This window comes from Heptranchias perlo, chromosome 40 (genome assembly GCF_035084215.1).
Source record: "Heptranchias perlo isolate sHepPer1 chromosome 40, sHepPer1.hap1, whole genome shotgun sequence".
Taxonomy (NCBI): Eukaryota; Metazoa; Chordata; class Chondrichthyes; order Hexanchiformes; family Hexanchidae; genus Heptranchias; species Heptranchias perlo.
In genome coordinates, this window is record NC_090364.1 from 18,832,800 (window position 1) to 18,854,579 (window position 21,780).

Consider the following 21,780-nt stretch of genomic DNA (forward strand, 5'->3'; position numbering starts at 1 on the left):
TATTTGTAGAGAGAGGGAGAGAGAAGGATACAGAGATAGAGAGGGAGGGAGAGAGAGAGAGACAAAGAGATGGTGAGGGGGAGAGAGAGAGATGGAAAGAGATCTATCTCTCTCTCTCTCACTCCACCTGTCTCTCTGTCTCACTCTCTCTCGCTGTCTCCCTTTCTCTCCCTGTCTCCCTCTCTCCCTCCCCTCTTTCTGTCTCTCCCTCTGTCTCTCCCTCTCTTTCTATCTCTCTTTCTCCCCCTCACCATCTCTTTGTCTCTCTCTCTCTCTCCCTCCCTCTCTATCTCTGTATCCTTCTCTCTCCCTCTCTCTCTATGTCTATCTCTGTCTCTCTCTTTCTGTCTCTCACTCTGTCTCTCTTTTTCTCCTCCCTCCCCCTCTCTCTGTCTCTCTCTCTACCTCTCTCTGTCTCCTTTTTGATCTCTGTCTGTCTCTCTCTAACTCTTTCTCTCCCTGTCTCCAACTCTCTCTGTCTCTCTATCTCTCTGTCTCCGTATCTCTCTGTCTCTCTCTCTGTTTTTCTCTATATCTCTATCTCTCTCTCTCTCTCTCTGTGTCTGTCTCCCTCTCGATCTCTTTCTCTCCCTGTCTCTCTCTCTCTGTCTCTCCCTCTCTATCTCTCTGTCGAAAAGAACTTAATTACCTATTATACACAATGCATTAACTCCAAAACACTTATTTTCAGACAAGTAAGAATTTATTACCAAGAAGCTTGTATACAAGGGAAGTCCACCTCAATCAAAGGTTGAGGCTACGACTTCGAAAGACAAAGGATTTAGCTTTCTTTTTATACACTTACTTTATCTATCATTGAATATAGGCGTACATGTACAATCTCATTGGTTCAAGAGTTTTAGTCAATCAAAAATAGGGACCAACTCCCAGGCCCCCATCCCCCTCGGTGGCCTCTCACAGGATCTGGGAAAGGTACGTTACTTTAGCAACACAGCTCCCTTATCAGTAGAGACTGTCTTGGTCTCAAGGTTATGTGGTCATTAATTTCTGTTAGTTAGACAGTTATCTCATAAGCAAAGACAATAGCCCTTCTGTGTGTCTTTGCTGGGAAAGTGTCTTTGCTGGGAAAGTGTACACTCCAAGCTTCTCATTAAATTCAGCTGGTTAGCTAACATGGTCAACTTATTCCATCATGCTTTGCTTCTTTAATGGTTCAATATTTCTACATTAATATGGTCAGCTTTATGGTTTAAGTGTATTAGAAAGTCAATTTAGTAAGGCAAAGCTTATAGTTTTCCACATTCCCACCTTTTGTCCTACATATATATATATAAAAGGACAACACTTTAATAAGGCATTATTCCACCCAGATGTTCAAACTGACTAGTCCCTGAACTAGAGAAGTCCCAATGGAACCCAGCCATCCTGTTGCCCAGCCCCAAAGAGTGAATGAAGGGGGCTGCTTGAATTTCTCAACTTCCCTTTGGATGTGATTGGCCAAATTAGCAATATTCTCTGAACTATCAGGTATGTAGGTACAACATTCAGATCCAATTAGTGCGCATGTTCCTCCTTTCTCTGCCAATAGATAATCAAAGGCCATACGATTTTGTAAGGTGACCGTACGAATGGCTAACATTTCTGCACTTATTTCCTTTAAGGTTTCTGCCGTATCATTAGCAACTATTTCCCAGATATTGGCTAATTTAATAATTTCTCTGGTGGCCATGCTCACTCCCCACCTCGGGAAAGCAATGGCCCAGAATCGGTCGGCCTCAGTAATTACCCTCTTTACTCGTTGCCCAGCAGGATATTGAGGCAGGGATGATGAGTGTTGGATATATGGGATCACATATCCCAAGTAACATGATCCTGTCCATTTTTGAGGCAACCATGGGTCTGCCTTGTGGCCACAAATAAAGTAGGTTTCATTATACGCAGTAACTGCAGGGGAATTCTTTATGTTTATTCTATCTATGTAAATTTGGCCACCTGTGCAAGGCTTCCATCTGATGGTACTACTGATGCTGGTTACTGTCATATTTATATACTGAGTGCAATTACTCCATCCCATTACATCACCCCCTACTGAATTCTTACTCAAACATATTGCTCCATTAGTTCTTGGTGTATTTGTAAGGATTAAAAAAGGAGGTTTATGGGTCTGATCGTAATTAGGTTGGTACCACCCCCGAAATCTGGTTTCACATTTTGTTGTGATTGTGTACTCCTTCCATTGCTTTCTCACAAACATTGTCTCATTTGTTCTCGCACTCATCCAGCCACTATCTCGCATTCTGTTCCCATTAATTTCAATTTGATTTATTACCCACTCCGCTATTTCTTGGGAAGTTAGGGGGACTGGTCTGAGGGGAATGCCTCCCTTGGATTGAACTGGGATATGTGAGCACACCCAGCAACTAGAGATACCTTGACACTTTGCATACATATATGACATGTATAAAAAATATTGACATGCAGTTCCCTTGAAACACGATTGAGTCTGCTTGCAGCAGGGGTTGTAGCAGGTTTTATGCCAGTTTCCACCCACACGATCAGGCATGCCGAGCCAATTATTCTCATATGATTTAAAAGTTTGGGACATGCCATGCTGCAACAGTCTCTTATAACAGTTTAATTAATCAGTCAGTTTTTTTTTTCTGGTACACCACCGCCGGGGTCCTTGTATGGGGATTTATGGGTTAATTAATCAACTACTAGGCCTGACCTTTGAACTCGAGATTGGGACCCACCCTTTTATATTCCTTAATCCAAATTTTATCCCTACAATATCCTCTTAGATGCTGTACCTCATCTTAACCAGGTTCCCTTCGTGTTGGCCACCAGTCTGGGTGGAAGAGAGGCAGAGCATCTGATCATCCTATCAAACTATGATAGTCTTCCCTTTTACATGCACCTTACCCCAGCGGGTGCTACTCCCGGTACCATTAAGATGTTTTCTTAGTTGAAACCACAGAGACAATGGGGACATTCTCACCCAGGCTCTGTTTTACTACCTTTGCCAAACCCTTCATCCTCTGCTTACATTTATTACATGCAATGAAAATCAAGAAGGACATTACAACAAACTGCACTACGACTAATACATGTGACATTAATCTAATCCAAGGATGGATCTGCATATTCAGTCCCAAATTCCAGAGGTCATCCCACCAAGTGGTGACTTTAATTTGGTCAATGTCATGCTTAATGTTGTTATTGTCCTGTTGTAGGTTATAATAAACCTTCTGGGAGAGGCGTATCTCCATTCGCAATGCTTCCAAGTATTTAGGCAACAGGGGTGTCAGATACCCAAATGTGTCCTGATATTCTTTTAAGTCCTTTTTTGACATCCTCAGAAACTTGTAAGGTGGTGAGGTTATGCCGGTGTATCTCTACCAGTTCCTCGGGTCCAATCCGAACCAGGACTTCAGGAATGGAGTAGAATTCTGGACTTAAAATATCACAAGTTAGATTGGCATATTTAAACATTTTCAAATTAGTTGTAACACAATATTCGCCCTCTCCGGTGTATGCCATTTGAGTGGGTTTTAGATCCGCCTCTAGGGCTTCCATGGTACCGATATTGTTAAACCCACACTGTGCTTCTGGGCTGTGTCCAACACTATGTGGACATACAGTGACAGCATGTCTAGTAACACATCCCTTTAATTTTGTTTCAGCCAAATTCCCTTTAAAAAAAATTTTTTTCCAGCATATGGTAACATATTGTGATGGGATATGTGCATTCTGTCCTTCATTACCCCAATATTCTGTACTTGGTACACCTCTCGACCCTGGGTTTCGGGTGCCATCACCAGTATTACTAGTACCAACCCTAGGAGCCCTCCTCCGTCAGGTTTACACTCCACTTGAGTGGGGCACACCCGCACCATTGCCCTGAATTGGCAAGGGGTGATGTTCTTGTTTGGTAACAGCCGGTTGGAGGTACCACCTCCATCCTGCCCACAGGTCAGGCTCACCCTCAGTTTGTGGATTCGTTATTCATAAGGGTACTTCCCCAGCCTGTATCTGGGCTAGGTTCTCTCGTGTCTGTTCCACCATCCAGTTACCATATGTACTGTAGATGTCATTAGCAGCTGCCTGCTAAGATACATTATATTCCTCTTTTATTAATTTATTAATGGTTTGGGTATGTGTTTCTAGCACTGTAGCTATCCTGTGCAAATGTATGATCAGTATTTGATCCTCAGACAATTCCTTATCTGTATTTTCATTTATTTTTAAATATATCTTTAATGCGAGGCCCTAAATCTCTGACCTTTTGATCTAATATTGCCAAATCAATGTTACTGTCCGATACAATATTTACAGTCAGCTCCAATATCCCAAAATTTATTTATTTTACGTAATTTCTTCTTGAATCGCTTTTCATTTCCCAAAATATCCCACTATATTGTGCCCGAGTCCCTTCTATCATTTCACAATTATCCCAACTTGAGAGCAGTATTGTTGGACTGACAGGACTTGTCAATGTAAAATTTTCTTCCCTCCCGAAAAGAATTCTTCCTTGATACACAGCATTCAATAGGAACCATTTAGACTGGACTTCTTTTATTTTAAATATAATTTGATTATCCCCTTAAATTACAAGTAAATCTTTCCTTTCTCGAGTGCTTGAATAGCAACTCATATAAATTTTTCTTATCAATTCCAATTTCAGAAACATATTATGTCCAGGCTTTGTGGTTTTATAGTAGAGACAGAAGTACTTGTAATTACTTTTGGATGTAACTCCCATATCTTCCCACCTCGAGCACTCTGTCTCGGAAGACAATAAATGGGTTAAAACAAAACAAATCAAAATGTTTTCAAAAGAAGAGAATCAGGTTGATATCACCACGCTGTGACATTTGGTATCTGCTGATGTCTGCAGCTAAAGTCTTAAATTTTTAACACCACTGGATCGTTTCCTGCACCAAATTTCTCCAGCAAAGGTTGCACCGTAACTTTGTAAAGCCATTTTATGTCAAAGAACTACTCTTGGTAATCCTGCACCATCAACATTCACGTGGTCCCAAAAACCAGGGTCACCTGTTTTAAAAGAAACACAGAAAATCCATTGCGGCTCTTCTTGAGAGCCCAAGGGGTTAATTTGTCAAATCATCATTTATTATTTATTTATCCAAAGGAATAATCCTTTTACCGAAACAAATCCAGAAAATAAAACAGGAGAGAGAATTTGCCTAGTCCCTCTCTCTCTCTCTCTGGAGCGCGCAGCCTGTCTGAAATCTTTTACGATGTCCACCTCCATTCCATGTCTTGCTTTGTTTTAACACTTGAGTTAGGAGGTGTTGATATAATTGTTGAGTTTTCTTAGCATTCTCAGTGCGAGTTATATAATTTGTCAGGGAAGGTCTCCCCTCTTTGGTCAGATCTTGTATTGTATCTACTATTCGTGAATAGCCCCGAACTTGTCGAACTTCGTTATCATACTGTGGCGGGGTAAAACTGATAGGCGTTTAGTACCCTGTGTCAGTACATAGCTCAAGTAATGGACTTCCAATTCTAACCTATACCAATTGTTACCTCATGTTCATCTGTGTAATGGTTAGCCTCAGACAGTTCTCAACCGACTGGGTCATTTCTATCTGTTTGAACTGCTCTTGGCATGGCAGTCTGGCTTCTTGGGATGGAAGGGGTTAACATTAACTTGCTCTTGTGGTAGGGGTAATTTGATACTACTCCCTCTGAGATTAAGTTTCCACAATCAAAATTTCTCTTCACACAGGTTTGACTGATTTTTTTTTCACATTTATGGATTGCTTTTACACTATATATTTGCACACTATTTTGAGATTTATTTTTAATCATAGTGTTTAATCAATCACAATAGCACAAAATGCTTCGAAGATCAGTTTAATTTATAACTAGAGATCATCCTGCAAATGTAACTTGTAATTCTTTAAATCTGCACTTTGTCTTTTCTTTACAATTAAACCTCATTTTGTCTTGGTGAATTTCACATAAATTCTTTTGTTTAGAAAAAATTCATACCGGGAAATAACATCTCCCATCGTACATTTTAGTTTATAGTTAGTCTTCGTAAGTTTTATAATTTGCTTGTCATACACAACTATAGCTTTCCAATTATTATTTTTTTCACATAGTTTTAGTGGGTTTGATTATAACCAACTCTCCGAGCTGTTCCAGGTTTCCGACTTTTCCTATCACTGTGATACCAGATAGCTTTTTTTCTGTCCCGTTAATTTTTTAAACCTTTTTTTAAACCACAGCCAATCACAAAAATAAAAATTCAAAATGCCAATTTTTTAGAAGATCCCATGTCTGGAATTTAACATGCCCACATTTTATAAGAACCAGAATTTAATAGGTCACTTAACCTCAATAACTCCAATTTTAATTCAGCAATATCAGAATTGAACACAAGACAAAACAGATACATTACACAAAGGAAGAAAACACGTAAGACGCAGTAAGAAGGGGGCGTGGCCCACAACACCGAAAAAAACACACAATCAGGACAGGCTTTTTTTAAAGAGACAGTACACCAAAACAAAAGGACCCTTTCTTTTCCGGGTCTCTGTCTTTTAAACATTTTTCTAGTCACTTAATTCTATCCATATTAAATGTACCGTCTTTGGGAAAAGGATATTTCTTAGTCCTGGTCCATTTGGACCAAACTATCAACTCGTCAGTTGATTCTTTCCCAAAGTTTCTGTACATGTAAGCAGCAGGTGTTCCCTTTGGAGGGATTTTGCTGGCGTTGGCGCCCATGGCTTATAGTTTATACAATAGTTTATACAATCCTTCACACTGTAATTACACAACAATCAAGACCTATCTTAACTATCACAATTCTATACTTGATAATTCAGCTGATTGGACAAGACGTCATGTGTTCTCTACATCCACCTTAACCAGCTCAGACTAGGTGCGTGAGAGAAACGTCTGCACTTAGTTGAATCAGCTGACTTATGCAAGATCTTTTTTTAGAAAGTGCTCCTACACTTGAGCACTATCAGTGTTTCTACCTAAACACTTAATTCAGGTAAACCAGAATTTTGCACTTTTTCCGAATCCACGACATCCACACCAGTCTGCGTTTGTCGCCACTACAGACTTGCAAATTTCGCACTTTTCCGAATTACGCAACATCTAGTCTGCGCTTAACCAAATTATAACTTTACACTAAAAATTTTTTTTTTTAAAAACAAGTCTGTAACTGGTTACCTCTTTTCCTGGCGCCTCTCCACGAGGAGGTGACAGTCTATCGATCCCAGACAGCAACCTCAACTTCACTCCTAGTATCACCGGTATTCACAGATCTACTCCATTATTGCTCTCTCTCAGCCCGTTACTACAACACCGCAGCTGACAATATTGAGTAATCTGTCACACATCACACTCTGTCCCCTTTTTCTTTCCTTGTCTTTACGAAACACATTTCCTATGATCGCCTTCCAATTCCTAAAGGCAAACAGAAGAATTAGTCACGTCAGTTAATGCATTCACCTTTCAATCGCTGTGTGTCTGGGCTTGCACAGACAACTGTGTCCGTACTGACCGGAGATCACAAGCGATCTCGGTGGGACCTCCAAGAAACTGTCGAAAAGAACTTAATTACCTATTATACACAATGCATTAACTCCAAAACACTTATTTTCAGACAAGTAAGAATTTATTACCAAGAAGCTTGTATACAAGGGAAGTCCACCTCAATCAAAGGTTGAGGCTACGACTTCGAAAGACAAAGGATTTAGCTTTCTTTTTATACACTTACTTTATCTATCATTGAATATAGGCGTACATGTACAATCTCATTGGTTCAAGAGTTTTAGTCAATCAAAAATAGGGACCAACTCCCAGGCCCCCATCCCCCTCGGTGGCCTCTCACAGGATCTGGGAAAGGTACGTTACTTTAGCAACACAGCTCCCTTATCAGTAGAGACTGTCTTGGTCTCAAGGTTATGTGGTCATTAATTTCTGTTAGTTAGACAGTTATCTCATAAGCAAAGACTATAGCCCTTCTGTGTGTCTTTGCTGGGAAAGTGTCTTTGCTGGGAAAGTGTCTTTGCTGGGAAAGTGTACACTCCAAGCTTCTCATTAAATTCAGCTGGTTAGCTAACATGGTCAACTTATTCCATCATGCTTTGCTTCTATAATGGTTCAATATTTCTACATTAATATGGTCAGCTTTATGGTTTAAGTGTATTAGAAAGTCAATTTAGTAAGGCAAAGCTTATAGTTTTCCACATCTCCCTCTGTTTCTCTCTCTTTCTCTCTGTCTCTCTCTCTCGGACCTCTCTCTCTGTCTCTCTCACTCTCTCCCTCACTTTCTCTCTGTGTTTCTCTCTCCCCCATTTCTCTCTCTCCATCGCTCTCTCCGTCTCTCTCCCAGTCTCTCTCTCTCTGTCTCTCTCTATGACTCTCTCCAACTCTGTCTCTCTCCCTCTCCCTCTCTGTCCCTCTGTCTCTCTCCCTCTGTCTCTCACACATCCTGTCTCTCTGTCTCTCTGTCTCTCTCTCTCTCTCTATGTCTCTGTCTCTCTCTCTCTCTCTCTCTCCCTCTCCCTCTCTCTGTCTCTCTTTCTCTCTGTATCTCCCTGTCTTCTCTCTCTCTCTCTCTCTCTCTGTGTCCCTCGGTCTCTCTCTCTCCATCTCTCCCTCTCTCCCCGTCTATCTGTCTCTCTCCCACTCTCTGTCTCTCTCTCTCCCTCCCTCCCTCCCTCTCTCTGTCTCTGGTTCTCTCTGTCTCCCTTGGACTCTCTCTCTCCGTCTCTTTCTCCCCATCTCTCTGTCTCTCTCTCTGTCTCTCTCTCTCTCTGTCTCGCTCTCCCTGTCTCTGTCCCTCGCTCTCTCTCTCCCATTCTCTCTGTCTGTCTCTGTCTCTCTCTTTCACTCTCTCTGTCTGTCTCCCTCTCTCTCTGTCTCTCTCTCTCTGTCTCTCTCTCCCTCTCTCTCCCTCTCTCTCTCTCAGTCTCTCCCTATCTCTCTCTCTATCTGTCGCTCTCTATCTCTCACTCCCTCTCTCTCTGTCTATCTCGGTGTCTCTCCATCTCTCTCTCTCCGTCTCTCTCTCTCTGTATCTCTATGACTCTGTCTCTCTTCCTCTCTTTGTCTCTCTCTCTCTCTGTCTACTCTCTGTCTTTTTGTCGATCTCTCCATCTCTTTCTCTATCTCCTCTCTGTCTCTCCTTCTCCCTCTGTCTCTCTCTCCCCCTCTCTCTCTGTCTCCTCTCTGTCTCTCTCCCCCTCTCTCTTTCTCTCTCTCTCTGTCTCCCTTTCCCTCTCTCTCCTTGTCTATGTCTCTCTCTCCCTCCCTCTCCCTCTCTCTCTGTCTCTGTTTCTTTCTGTCACTCGCTTTCTGTCTCTCTCTCTCTCTCTCTCTGTCTCCCACGGTCTCTCTCCATCTCTCTCTCTCTCTCCCTGTCTCTCTGTCTCTCTCTCTCTGCTTCCGTCTCTCTGTCACTCTCCCTTTCTCTGATTTCTCTCCCTCTCTCTGTCTCTCTGTCTCTGTCTCACTCTCTGTCCCTCTCACTTCCTCTCTCTCTTTCTGTGCCTCTCTCTGTCTCTCGCTGTCTCTCTCTCTCTGTCTCTCTCCCTCTCTCTCTCTCTCTCTCTATCTGTTGCTCTCTATCTCTCCCTCCCTCTCCCTCTACCAAACTCTCTCTCACGCTCTCTCCCTGGCTTTCTCTCTGTGTGTCTCTCTCCATATCTCTCTCTCCATCGCTCTCTCTCCATCTCTCTCCCAGTCTCTCTCTCTCTCTGTCTCTCTCCATCACTCTCTCTGCCTCTCTCTGTCTCTCTCTCTCTCTGTTTTTTTCCCTCTCCCTTTCCCTCTCTCTGTCCCTCTATCTCTCACACATCCTCTCTCTCTGTATCTCTCTCTTTGTCTGTCTCTCTGTCTCTCTCTCTCTGCTTCCGTCTCTCTGTCACTCTCCCTTTCTCTGATTTCTCTCCCTCTCTCTGTCTCTCTGTCTCTGTCTCACTCTCTGTCCCTCTCACTTCCTCTCTCTCTTTCTGTGCCTCTCTCTGTCTCTCGCTGTCTCTCTCTCTCTGTCTCTCTCTCCCTCTCTCTCTATCTGTTGCTCTCTATCTCTCCCTCCCTCTCCCTCTACCAAACTCTCTCTCACGCTCTCTCCCTGGCTTTCTCTCTGTGTGTCTCTCTCCATATCTCTCTCTCCATCGCTCTCTCTCCATCTCTCTCCCAGTCTCTCTCTCTCTCTCTGTCTCTGTCTCTCTCCATCACTCTCTCTGCCTCTCTCTGTCTCTCTCTCTCTCTGTCTCTTTCCCTCTCCCTTTCCCTCTCTCTGTCCCTCTATCTCTCTCCCTCTATCTCTCACACATCCTCTCTCTCTGTATCTCTCTCTTTGTCTGTCTCTCTGTCTCACTCTGTCTCTCTTTCTCTCTGTATCTCCCTATCACTCTCTGTCTATGTCTCTGTCTCTCTTTCAGTCTATCTCTCTCTCTCTTTCCCTATCTCCTCTTTGTCTCTCTCTCTCTCCCTCTGTCTCTCTCTCTCTCTCTCCCTCTCCCTGTCTCTCTCTCTCTCTCTCTCCCTCTCCCTGTCTCTCTCTCTCTCTCTCTCCCTCTCCCTGTCTCTCTCTCTCTCTCTCCCTCTCCCTATCTCTCTCTCCGTCTCTCTCTCCCTCTTTCTCAGTCGCTCCCTCTCTCTCTGTCTGTCTCTCACTCTTTCTCTCTCTGTCTCTCGAACTGTTGCTCTCTCTCTCTCTCTCTCCCCCTCTCTCTCTCTCTGTGTCTCTCTCCGTATCTCCCTCTCCATCGCTCTCACCGTCTTTCTCCCAGTCTCTTTCTCTCTATGTCTCTCTTTCTCTATTTTTCCCTTTCCCTCTCTCTCTGCCTTTCTTCTCTCTCTCCCTCTCCCTCTCTGTCTCTGTCTCTCTCTGTCTCCCTCAGTCTCTCTCTCCATCTCTCTCTCTTTCTCCCTATCTCTCTGTCTCTCACTCTCTGTTCCCCTCTCTCTGTCTCTCTCTCTCTTTCTCTGTCACTTCCTCTCTCTCTCTGTCTCTCCCTCTCTCTGTCTCTCTCTGTCTCCTCTCTCTCTATCTCCTCTCTCTTTCTGCCTGTCTCCCTGTCTCTCTCTCGCCCTCTGTCTCTCTTTTATCTATCACTCCCTCACTTTATCTCCTCTCTGTCTGTCTGTCTCTCTCTCTCCCTCTGTCTGTCTCTCTCTCCCTTTCTCTCTCTCTCTCTGTCTCCTCTATGTCTCTCTCTCTCCCTCTGTCTCTCTCTCTCTCTGTCTCTGTCTCATCTCTCTCTCTGACTCTGTCTCTCTCCCTCTCTCTGACTCTGTCTCTCTCCCTCTCTCTGTACCTCTCTCTGTCCCTCTTTCTCTCTCCCTCTCTCTCTCTGTCTCATCTGTTGCTTTCTCTCTGTCTCTCTCTCTCTCTCTCTCTCTCTGTCTTCCTGTCTCCCTTTTCCTCTCTCTCTCTCTCTCCCTCTCTCCCTCTCGGTCTCTCTCTCTCTCTGTATCTCTTTCTCTCTAGTATCTCTAGGTCACTGTCCCTCTCTGTCTCTCTGTCTCTGTCTATCCCTCTTTAACTGTCTCTCTGTCTCTGGCTCTTTCTGTCTCCCTCGGACTCTCTCTCTCCGTCTCTCTCTCTCCCCATCTCTCTGACTCTCTTTCCCTCTCTCTCTCTGTCCCTCTCCCTCTGTGTGTGTGTGTCTCTCTCTCTGTCCCTCACTCTCTCTCTCCATTTCTGTCTGTCTCCCTCTCTCTCTGTCTCTCTCTCTCTGTCTCTCTCTCTCCCTCTCTCTCTCCCTCTCTCTCTCAGTCTCTCCCTCTTTCTCTCTCTCTATCTGTCGCTCTCTCTATCTCTCTCCCCCTCTCTCTACCATTGTCTCTCTCTCTCTCTCTGTCTGTCTCTCCATCTCTCTCTCTCTGACTCTCTCCCAGTCTCTCTTTCTGCATCTCTCTCCCTCACACACTCTACCTCTCCCAGTCTCTCCCTCTCTGTCTCTCACTGGCTTTATCTCTCTTTCTCTCTTTGTCTCTGTCTCTCTCTCTCTCTCTCTGTCTCCCTTTCCCTCTCTCTCTTTCTCTGTCTCTCTCTCTCCCTTTCCCTCTCTCTCTGTCTCTCTTTCTCTCTGTATCTCTTTGTCACTCGCTCACTGTCTCTCTCTCTCTCTCTATCTCCTTCGGTCTCTCTCTCTCCGTCTCTCTCTCTCTCTCCCTGTCTCTCTGTCTCTCTCTCTCTTCCCCTCTCTCTGTCACTCTCTCTCCCTTTCTCTGTCTTTCTTGCTCTCTCTCTCTGTCTCTCTCTGTCTCTCTTCCTCTCTTTGTCTCTCTCTCTGCCTCCTCTCTCTCCTGTCTCTTTCCCTCTGTCTCTGTCTCTCTCTCTATCTCTGCCTCTCTCTCTCTTTCTGTTTATCTCTCCCTCTCTTTCTCTATCTCCTCTCTGTCACTCTCTCTCTACCTCTCTCTCTGACTCTGTTTCTGTCTCTCTGTCTCTCTCTGACTCCTCTCTCTCTCTCCTCTCTTTCTCTCTGTCTCGCTCCCTCTGTGTGTTTCTCTGTCTCTTTCTGTCTATCTCTCCCTCTCTTTCTCTATCTCCTCTCTGTCTCTCTCTCTCTCTCCCTATCTCTCTCTGTCTTTCTCTCTCCCGCTTTCTCGTTCTCTCTCTCTGTTTCTCTCTCTCTGTCTTCCTGTCTCCCTTTCCCTCTCTCTCTGTCTCTCTCTCTCTCTGCCTCCCACTCGCTCTCTCTCTCTCTGTCCCTCTTTCTATCTAGTATCTCTAGGTCACTGTCCCTCTCTGTCTCTCTCTCCCTCTTTCACTGTCTCTCTGTCTCTGGCTCTCTCTGTCTCCCTCGGGCTCTCTCTCTCCGTCTCTCTCTCTCCCCATCTCTCTGACTCTCTCTCCCTCTCCCTCTCTGGGTGTGTGTGTCTCTCTCTGTCCCTCGCTCTCTCTCTGTCTGTCTCCCTCTCTCTCTATCTCTCTCTCCTATCTTTCTCTCTGTCTCGGTCCCTCTGTGTGTCTCTCTGTCTCTCTTTCTGTCTATCTCTCCCTCTCTTTCTCTATCTCCTCTCTGTTTCTCTCTCTCCCTCTGTCTCTATCTCTCTCTCCCTCTCTCTCTCTCTGTCTCCTCTCTGTCACTCTCTCCCTCTGTCGCTCTCTATCTCTCTCTCTCATCTTTCTCTCTCCCTCTGTCTCTCTCTCTCTCTCTCTGTCTCTCTGACTCTGTCTCTCTCTCTCTCATTCTCCCTGTCTCTCTCTCTCTGTCTCTCTCTCCCTCTCTCTCTCAGTCTCTCCCTCTCTCTCTGTCTCTCTCACTCATAGGAACATAGGAACAGGAGTAGGCCATTCAGCCCCTCGTGCCTGCTGCGCCATTTGATAAGATCATGGCTGATCTGTGATCTAACTCCATATACCTACCTTTGGCCCATATCCCTTAATACCTTTGGTTGCCAAAAAGCTATCTATCTCAGATTTAAATTTAGCAATTGAGCTAGTATCAATTGCCGTTTGCGGAAGAGAGTTCCAAACTTCTACAACCCTTTGTGTGTAGAAATGTTTTCTGATCTCACTCCTGAAAGGTCTGGCTCTAATTTTTAGACTGTGCCCCCTACTCCTAAAATCCCCAACCAGCGGAAACACTGTCCTCTGTCTCCTCTCTCTCTCTCCCTCTGACTCTCTCTCTCTCTCTTCTTCTGTCTCTCTCTCTCTGTCTCCTCTCTCTCTCCCTCTGTCTCTTCTCTCTCTCTCTCTCCCTCTGTCTTCTCTCTCTCTCTCTCCCTCCCTCCCTGTCTCCTAACATATTAGCATGGATAAAGGATTGGTTAGCTAACAGGAAACAGAGAGTAGGCATAAATGGGTCATTTTCAGGTTGGCAAGATGTATCGAGTGGAGTGCCACAGGGATCAGTGTTTGGACCTCAACTATTTACAATCTGTATCAATGACTTGGATGAAGGGACTGAATGTATGGTTGCTAAATTTGCTGATGACACAAAAGTAGGTAAGAAAGTAAGTTGTGAAGAGGACATAAGGAGTCTGTAAAGGGATATAGATAGGTTAAGTGAGTGGGCAAAAATTTGGCAGATGGAGTATAATGTGGGAAAATGTGAACTTGTCCACTTTGGCAAAAGGAATAGAAAAGCATCATATTATTTAAATGGAGAGAGATTGCAGAACTCTGAGGTACAGAGGGATCTGGGTGTCCTAGTACATGAATCAGAGGGAGAGGAATAGAGAGGGAGAGACAGAGGGAGAGAGAGAAAGAGGGGGAGAGAGAGTGAAGGAAGAGAGAGAGAGCGACAGAGGGTGCGAGAGAAGAAAGAGGGAGAGATACGAACACACGAATTAAGAGCAGGAGTAGGAGTAAGTTAGTTTGCAGGTACAGCAAATGATTAGGAAGGCAAATGGAATGTTGTCATTTATTACAAGGGGAATGGAATATAAAAGTCGAGATGTTTTGCTACAGTTGTACAGGGCATTGGTGAGACCACATCTAGAATACTGTGTGCAGTTTTGGTCTCCTTATTTAAGAAAGGACATAATTGCTTTAGAGGCGGTTCAGAGAAGGTTCACTCGACTGATCCCTGGGATGAGGGGGTTATCTTATGAGGAAAGGTTGGACGAGTTGGGCCTGTATACATTGGAGTTTAGAAGAATGAGGGGTGATCTTATTGAAATATATGAGATCCTGAGGGGACTCGAAGGAGTAGATGCTGAGGGGATGTTTCCCCTTGTGGGAGAGACTAGAACTAGGGGCCACAGTTTAAAAATAAGGGGTCTCCTATTTAAGATGGAGATGAGGAGAAGTTTTTTCTCTGAGGGTCGTGAGTCTGTGGAACTCCCTTCCCCAGAGAGCGGTGGAGGCAGGGTCACTGAATATTTTTAAGGCTGAGTTAGATAGATTCCTGATTAACAAGGGAGTCAAAGGTTATAGTAGGTAGAGGGGAAAGTAGGGTTGAGGTCACAATCAGATCAGCCATGATCTTATCAAATGGCAGAGCAGACTCGAGGGGCCGAATGGCCTACTCCTGCTCTTAATTCGTGTGTTCGTATCTCTCCCTCTTCTCTCGCACCCTCTGTCGCTCTCTCTCTCTTCCTTCACTCTCTCTCCCCCTCTTTCTCTCTCTCCCTCTGTCTCTCTCTCTCTCCCTGTCTCTCTCCCTCTGTCTCTCTCTCTCTCTCCCTCTGTCTTTCCCTGTCTCTCTCCCTCTGTCTCTCCCTCTCTGTCTCTCTCCCTCTGTCTCTCTCTGTCTCTCCCTCTCTATTCCTCTGTCTCTCTCTCTCTCCCTCTGTCTCTCCCTGTCTCTCTCCCTCTGTCTCTCCCTCTCTATTCCTCTGTCTCTCTCTCTCCCTCTGTCTCTCACTCTCTCTCTGTCTGTCTCTCTCCCTCTCTCTGTCTGTCTCGCTCCCTGTCTCTCTCTCTCTCTGTCTCTCCCTCTCTCTCTCCCTCTCTGTCTCTCTCTCTCTCTCTGTCTCTCCCTCTCTCTGTCTGTCTCGCTCCCTGTCTCTCTCTCCCTCTCTCTCTGTCTCTCTCTGTCTGTCTCGCTCTCTGTCTCTCTCTCCCTCTCTCTCTCTCCCTCTCCCTCTCTCCCTCTCCCTCTCCCTCTCTCTCTGTCTGTCTCGCTCCCTCTCCCTCTCTCTCCCTCTCTGTCTGTCTCTCTCCCTCTCTCTCTCTCCCTCTTTCTCTGTCCCTCTCTCTCTCTCTGTGTCTCTCCCTCTCCCTCTCTCCCTCTCTCTGTCTCTCTCTGTCTGTCTCTCTCCCTCTCTCTCTGTCTCTCTCTGTGTCTCTCTCTCCCTCTCCCTCTCCCTCTCTGTCTGTCTCTCTCCCTCTCCCTCTCTCTGTCTCTCTCTGTCTCTCTCTCCCTCTCCCTTTCTCTTTCTCTTTCTCTTTATTTTTCCCATCTTCTTCTCAACCTTGTTTCAAACTTGCCCCCAAATTATTCCACCAATCACGTGGCTTGTGTGTCGTTGCCAAAGACCAATAAGCAGCATGGATTGAATTTGATTGGTGTGGAATTACCCAATCAGCAGTTTCAATTCCCAGTGCCGCGATTGGACACTGCAGCTTCCGATTGTGACGTACGGTCGAAGACAAACTGGCTTATCTGATTGGTGCAAACGAGATCATATGCAAATCAGTGAGCGCTGCACCTGGCCTCGGGATTGAAGGTTTAAATTATCGATTCTTCGGTCCATTCCGATATTCGGATCAAAGAGTTGGTATCAGGTAAAGTATCGATTAGTTAGAATGATGCATCAACACGGGGTCACCCTGTGTGAGAGGTGGGGAGGCCGGAGGGACTTTAGCGCCGGCGGGCGGGAGGCGCCACTTGTGCTTTGTGATATCACCCTTGTGTGAAACCTCTCAATTTTTGGAGGCGGGAGATGGAGCGGAGCTCCCCGCGGACCGGGGAGGCCACGAGGTGGCTCCTCTTGCTCTGTCTCCCTTCCCTATCGGAACAAAGGAAAGAGCCGGAGCGGACTCGCTCCTCACTCCCTGCCCGCCCCCCTGCACCTTTACCCGGGGCTCGCCGCCGTCTAGTTCCCCTCAACTGATCAGTTCCTTTTCTATTGTTGTCCAGCACTTTCTGACTTCATTTCCAATATACAGTTTTTTTTGTTTAATTTTATTTTCGGCTTAAATTAAACTAAAGAAAAGACTTTATACAACCTCAGAACATCCCAAAGCGCTTTACAGCAAATGAAGTACTTTGTGAAGTGTAGTCACTGTTATAATGTAGAAGATGCAGCAGCCAATTTGCACACAGCAAGATCCCACAAACAGCAAAGTGATAAATGACCAGATCATCTGTTTTTTTAAGTGGGATCTTTTACGTCCATCTGAGAGGGCAGAGGAAGCCTCAGTTTAACGTCTCATCGGAAAGACGTCCCTCAGTACTGCGCTGAATTGTCAGCCTAGATATTGTGCTCAAGTGTCTGCAGTGGGACTTGAACCCACAATCTCCTGAATCAAGGGCGAGCCACAACTGATACCATATGACTAATTAGCTGCCTTGGTTTGCAGTATTTAAGTTATTTTATTTTCAACTTTCCAGGTTGCTGGTTAATATCAACTTCAGAAATGTGTGTATATTTATAATGATTCATAGTATCATAGTATAGAACAGGAGGAGGCCATTTGGCCCATCAAGCCTGTGCCGGCTCTTTGAAAGAGCTATCTAACTCCCCTGCTCCTTCCCCGTAGCCCCGTAAATTTTTTCCCTTCAAGTATTTATCCAATTCACTTTTAAAAGCTACTATTGAATCTTTTTTTTAAGTTTCAATATTCATTTTATTTCATAGAATTTAAGGATACACACAGTTCAATGTAAATATCACAATTACAGTTCAAGACAATACAATACAGATCGTACTCAATACGATCCCATTATCACAATTTAAACACAGTACAGATCTCCTAATACATTCTGTACAATACCAGGTGGGACGGCCTTACACGGTGGCCTTTCCCCATAGAGCCTTTGTGTAGGCCGCACCTCGCTTCAGTGCGTCCCGCAGCACGTGCTCCTGGACCTTGGAGTGTGCCAGTCGGCAACACTCGGTCGTGGGCAGCTCCTTCAGCTGGAAGACCAGCAGGTTTCGGGCGGACCAAAGGGCCTCCTTCACCGAGTTGATGGTCTTCCAGCAGCAGGTGATATCTGTCTCGGTGTGTGTCCCGGGGAACAGCCCGTAGAGCTCAGCGTCCTGTGTTACCGAGCTGTTGGGAATGAACCGGGACAGATACCAACACATCTCTCTCCACACCCTCTGCCCGAAGGGACAGTCCACCAGGAGATGGACGACGGTCTCGTCCCCACCGCAGCCTCGAGGGCAGCTCACGGGGGCGCTGAGATTCCGTGCGTGTTGGAAGGACCGCACTGGGAGGGCCCTTCTCACCACCATCCAGGCTACATCCTGGTGCCTGTTGGTCAGTTCCAGTGATGAGACGTTCTGCCAAATGGCATCGACTGTCTGGTCGGGGAACTGCCCGATCGGGTCCACCCTCTCCTTTTCCTGCAGGACCCTCAGAACGTTCCGTGTTGACCACTGTCTGACGGCCTTGTGGTCGAAGGGGTTCCTCCTCAGGAACTTCTCCACCTGGGACAGGTGGTGGGGGACGGTCCAGCTGGACGGGACGTCCTGCATCTGCTTGGCCAGCGTGGCCAGACCCAACCTTCTCAGTGTGGTGGACAGGTAGAAACTCAGCACGTAGTGACACTTGGTGTTTGTGTACTGGGGCTCTACACACATCCTGAGGCAGCCACACACAAAGGTGGCCATCAGGATCAGGGCGGCATTGGGGACGCTCTTCCCCCCTTTGTCTGGGGTCTTGTACACGGTGACCCTGCGGACAGGTTCTACCTTGGACCCCCAGACAAAGTGGAAGATAGCTCGGGTGACTGTGACGGTGGATTGGCGGGAATGGGCCAAACCTTGGTCACGTAGAGCAACACCACGAGTACCTCACACCTTATCACCAGGCTCCTGCCGGTTCTGGAGAGGGAGGCCCCCACCCACATACCAAGCTTCTGTTCGGCCTCGTGACCCGCTCCTCCCAGTTCTAGATGCAGGCCTGGGGCCCCCGAACCAGATCCTCAGCACCTTCAGGTAGTCGGACCTGACGGTGAAGGGGACAAAGGATCGGGTCTCCAACCTGCCAAAGAACATGGCCTCACTCTTACTGCGGTTCACTCTGGCCCCCGAGGCCAGCTCGAACTGGTCACAGATGCCCATCAGACTGTGCACCGACTGCTGATCGGAGCAAAGGACGGTGACATCGTCCCTGTACAGGGAGGCTTTAACCTGAGAGCCTCCGTTGCCTGGGATCGTCACCCCCCTGATACCTGCGTCCTTCCTGATGGACGCAGTAAATGGCTTGATACAACATGCGAACAAGACCGCAGAGAGAGGACAGTCCTGCCTGACTCCAGATCTGATGGAAAGCTCTCCGACTCCCACCCGTTGATTAGGACTGTGCTACGGATGTCCACGTAGAGCAGTCGGATCCAATGGCGGATTCCCTCCCCAAACCCCATTTTGGAGAGCACGTCCATCGTGTACGTGTGGGATATTCTGTCGAAGGCCGTCTCCTGGTCCAGGCTGATGAGGCAGGTGTTCACCCCCCTGTCCTGTACGTAGGCGATCGTATCCCTGAGCAGCGCCAGGCGATCAGAGATCTTCCTGCCGGGTACAGTACAGGTCTGATCGGGGTGGATCACCCGCTCCAGAGCAGACTTGATCCAGTTGGCGATGACCTTGGACAGAATCTTGTAGTTGACATTTAGCAAGGAAATGGGTCGCCAATTTCTGATTTCTTCCCTCTCCTCCTTCTGCTTGTCGATGAGGGTGATGATGCCTTTCCTCATGGACTCTGACATGCTGCCTGCCAGAAACAAACCCCCGTACACTTCCAGTAGGTCTGGGCCTATCCAGTCCCACAGAGCCGAGTACAACTCGACCAGTAAACCATCGCTTCCAGGAGTTCTACTCTTCTCGAAGGACCGGACGGCCTTTGTCAGCTTGTCCAAAGTCAGCGGCCGATCCATGCTCTCCCGCTCGCTGTCCTTTAATATCTCCATGATAGAGGACAGGAAGGACTGGGAGGCCGTGCTGTCTGTGGGCTTCGCATCATACAGCCCGGCATAAAAGGACTTGCTGATCCTCAGTATGTCGGCCTGTGAAGACGTCACCGAGCCGTCTTCCTCCTTCAGGCTGCTGATCACAGAGGTCTCTCTGTGCAGCTTCTGGGAGAAGAAGCACGAGCATTTCTCGCCCTGCTCCACGGAGCGGACTCTGGACCGGGAGATGATCTTTGAGGTCTCGGAGGCGAAGAGCGAGGCTTGCTGGTCCTTCACCTCTCGGAGTTCCTCCCGACATCCACCCCCATCGACTGCAGCTGGAGCAGGTCCTGCATGCTTTTCTGGACCTGTGACTCCTCCCTCTGCCTCTCTCTCGCCTTCTGAACATCTTCTAGGATGAAGAACCTCTTGATATTGGCCTTAATCGCTTCCCACCCGTGCACCATGGAGACAAAGAGGGGTTTCACGGTCCTCCAATTTGTGTAATCCCTCCTTAGTTCCTCGATGTTCTCCGGGGTAAATAGCCTCACGTCCCATTGGTGGAAGGGTCAAGAACCAGAGGACATAGATTTAAGGTGATTGGCAAAAGAACCAAAGGTGACATGTGGAAAACGTTATTACACAGCGAGTGGTTAGGATCTGGAATGCACTGCCCGAGGGGGTGGTGGAGGCAGATTCAATCATGGCTTTCAAAAGGGAACTGGATAATACTTGAAAGAAAAAAATATGCAGGGCTACGGGGATCGGGCGCAGATTCGAGGGGCTGAATGGCCTCCTTCCGTGCTGTAACCCTTCTATGATTCAGTTTCCATATCCCCCTGCCCACCCCCTGGTCCTCCTGCGATTGACAGTCGGCCAGTAGGAGGCAGTGGTCAGAGAAGAACACCAGCTGGACGTCGGTGGGTCTGACTTTGAGCGTTGGGACACAAATAGAAAGTCTCTCCTGGAACAGACGAACCCGTCTGGCCTGGACCAGGTGTATCTCTGCAGCGCTCCGTCTGCAGGGTCATTGAAGTGGTCGCAAAGCTTTGCGTCTTCGACTGATTCTACTTCCACTGCTTGGATAATAAGTCTAAATGGGATAGAGGAGCAGAGGGATCTCGGGGTACATTCACTAAAAGTAGCAATGCAGGTTAATAAAGCCATAAAAAAGCAAACCAAGCTCTGGGGTTCATTTCCAGAGGGATAGAATTCAAAAGCAGAAGAGTTCTGTTAAACGTGTATCAATCCTTGGTTAGACCACACTTGGAATATTGTGCACCGTTCTGGTCTTATTATAAAAAGAATATGGAGGCACCGGAGAGGGTGCAAAAAACATCCAAAACTGAGAGGATATCCTGATCAGGAAAGATTAAATAGGCTGGGGCTCTTTTCTCTAGAAAAGAGAAGGCTGAGGGGTGACCTGATCGAGGTCTTTAAGATAATGAAAGGGTTTGATAGAGTAGACGCAGAGAAGATGTTTTTACTTATGGGGGGTCCAAAACTAGGGGCCATCAATACAAAATAGTTGCTAATAATTCCAATAGGGAATTCAGGAGAATCTTCTTTATCCAGAGAATGGTGAGAATGTGGAACTCACTCCCACAAAGAGCAGTTGAAGCAAATAGCAGAGATAGATTTAAGGGGAAGCGAGATAAACACATGAGGGAGAAAGTAATAGAAGGATATGCTGATAGGGTGAGATGAAGTAGGGTGGGAGGAGGCTCGTGTAGAGCATAAACACCGGCATAGACCCATTGGACCGAATGGCCTGTTTCTGTGCTAAAGTTTCAATGGAACTCGCTGGAACTCTCTCAGGCGGTGCATTCCAGATCATTACAACTCGTTCCCTAAAGAATTTCTTCCTCATGTCATCTCTGGCTCTTTTGCCGATCGCCTTAAATCTGTGTCCTCTGGTTACCGAACCTTCAGCCACTGAAACAGTTTCTCCTTATTTACTCTATCAAAACCCTTCATGATTTGAACACCTCCATCTTTCTTCACTCAGAGGGCGGTGAACCTGTGGAATTCTCTACCACAGAAGGCTGTGGAGGCCAAGTCACTGAATATATTGAAGAAGGAGCTAGATAGATTTCTAGACACAGAAGGCATCAAGGGGTATGGGGAGAGAGTGGGAATATGGTATTGAGATAGAGGATCAGCCATGATCATATTGAATGGCGGAGCAGGATCGAAGGGCCGAATGGCCCACTCCTGCTCCTATTTTCTATGTTTCTACATTTCCATCAAACCCATAACCTTCTCTGCTCTGAGGAGAACAATCCCAGCTTCTCCAGTCTCT

At 46.5% G+C, this 21,780-nt stretch overlaps 1 long non-coding RNA gene across 1 annotated transcript; it reads right to left on the reverse strand.

Annotated features, from left to right (window-relative positions):
* Window positions 1–2,952: 2,952 nt before the first annotated feature.
* On the reverse strand, window positions 2,953–8,193 carry LOC137305770 (uncharacterized). Its single transcript, XR_010958758.1, has 3 exons — window positions 7,511–8,193; window positions 7,177–7,413; window positions 2,953–3,415 (listed from the first exon to the last, which is right to left on the reverse strand). It is a non-coding gene; the product is annotated as an uncharacterized lncRNA (long non-coding RNA).
* Between the last annotated feature and the right edge of the window lie 13,587 nt (window positions 8,194–21,780).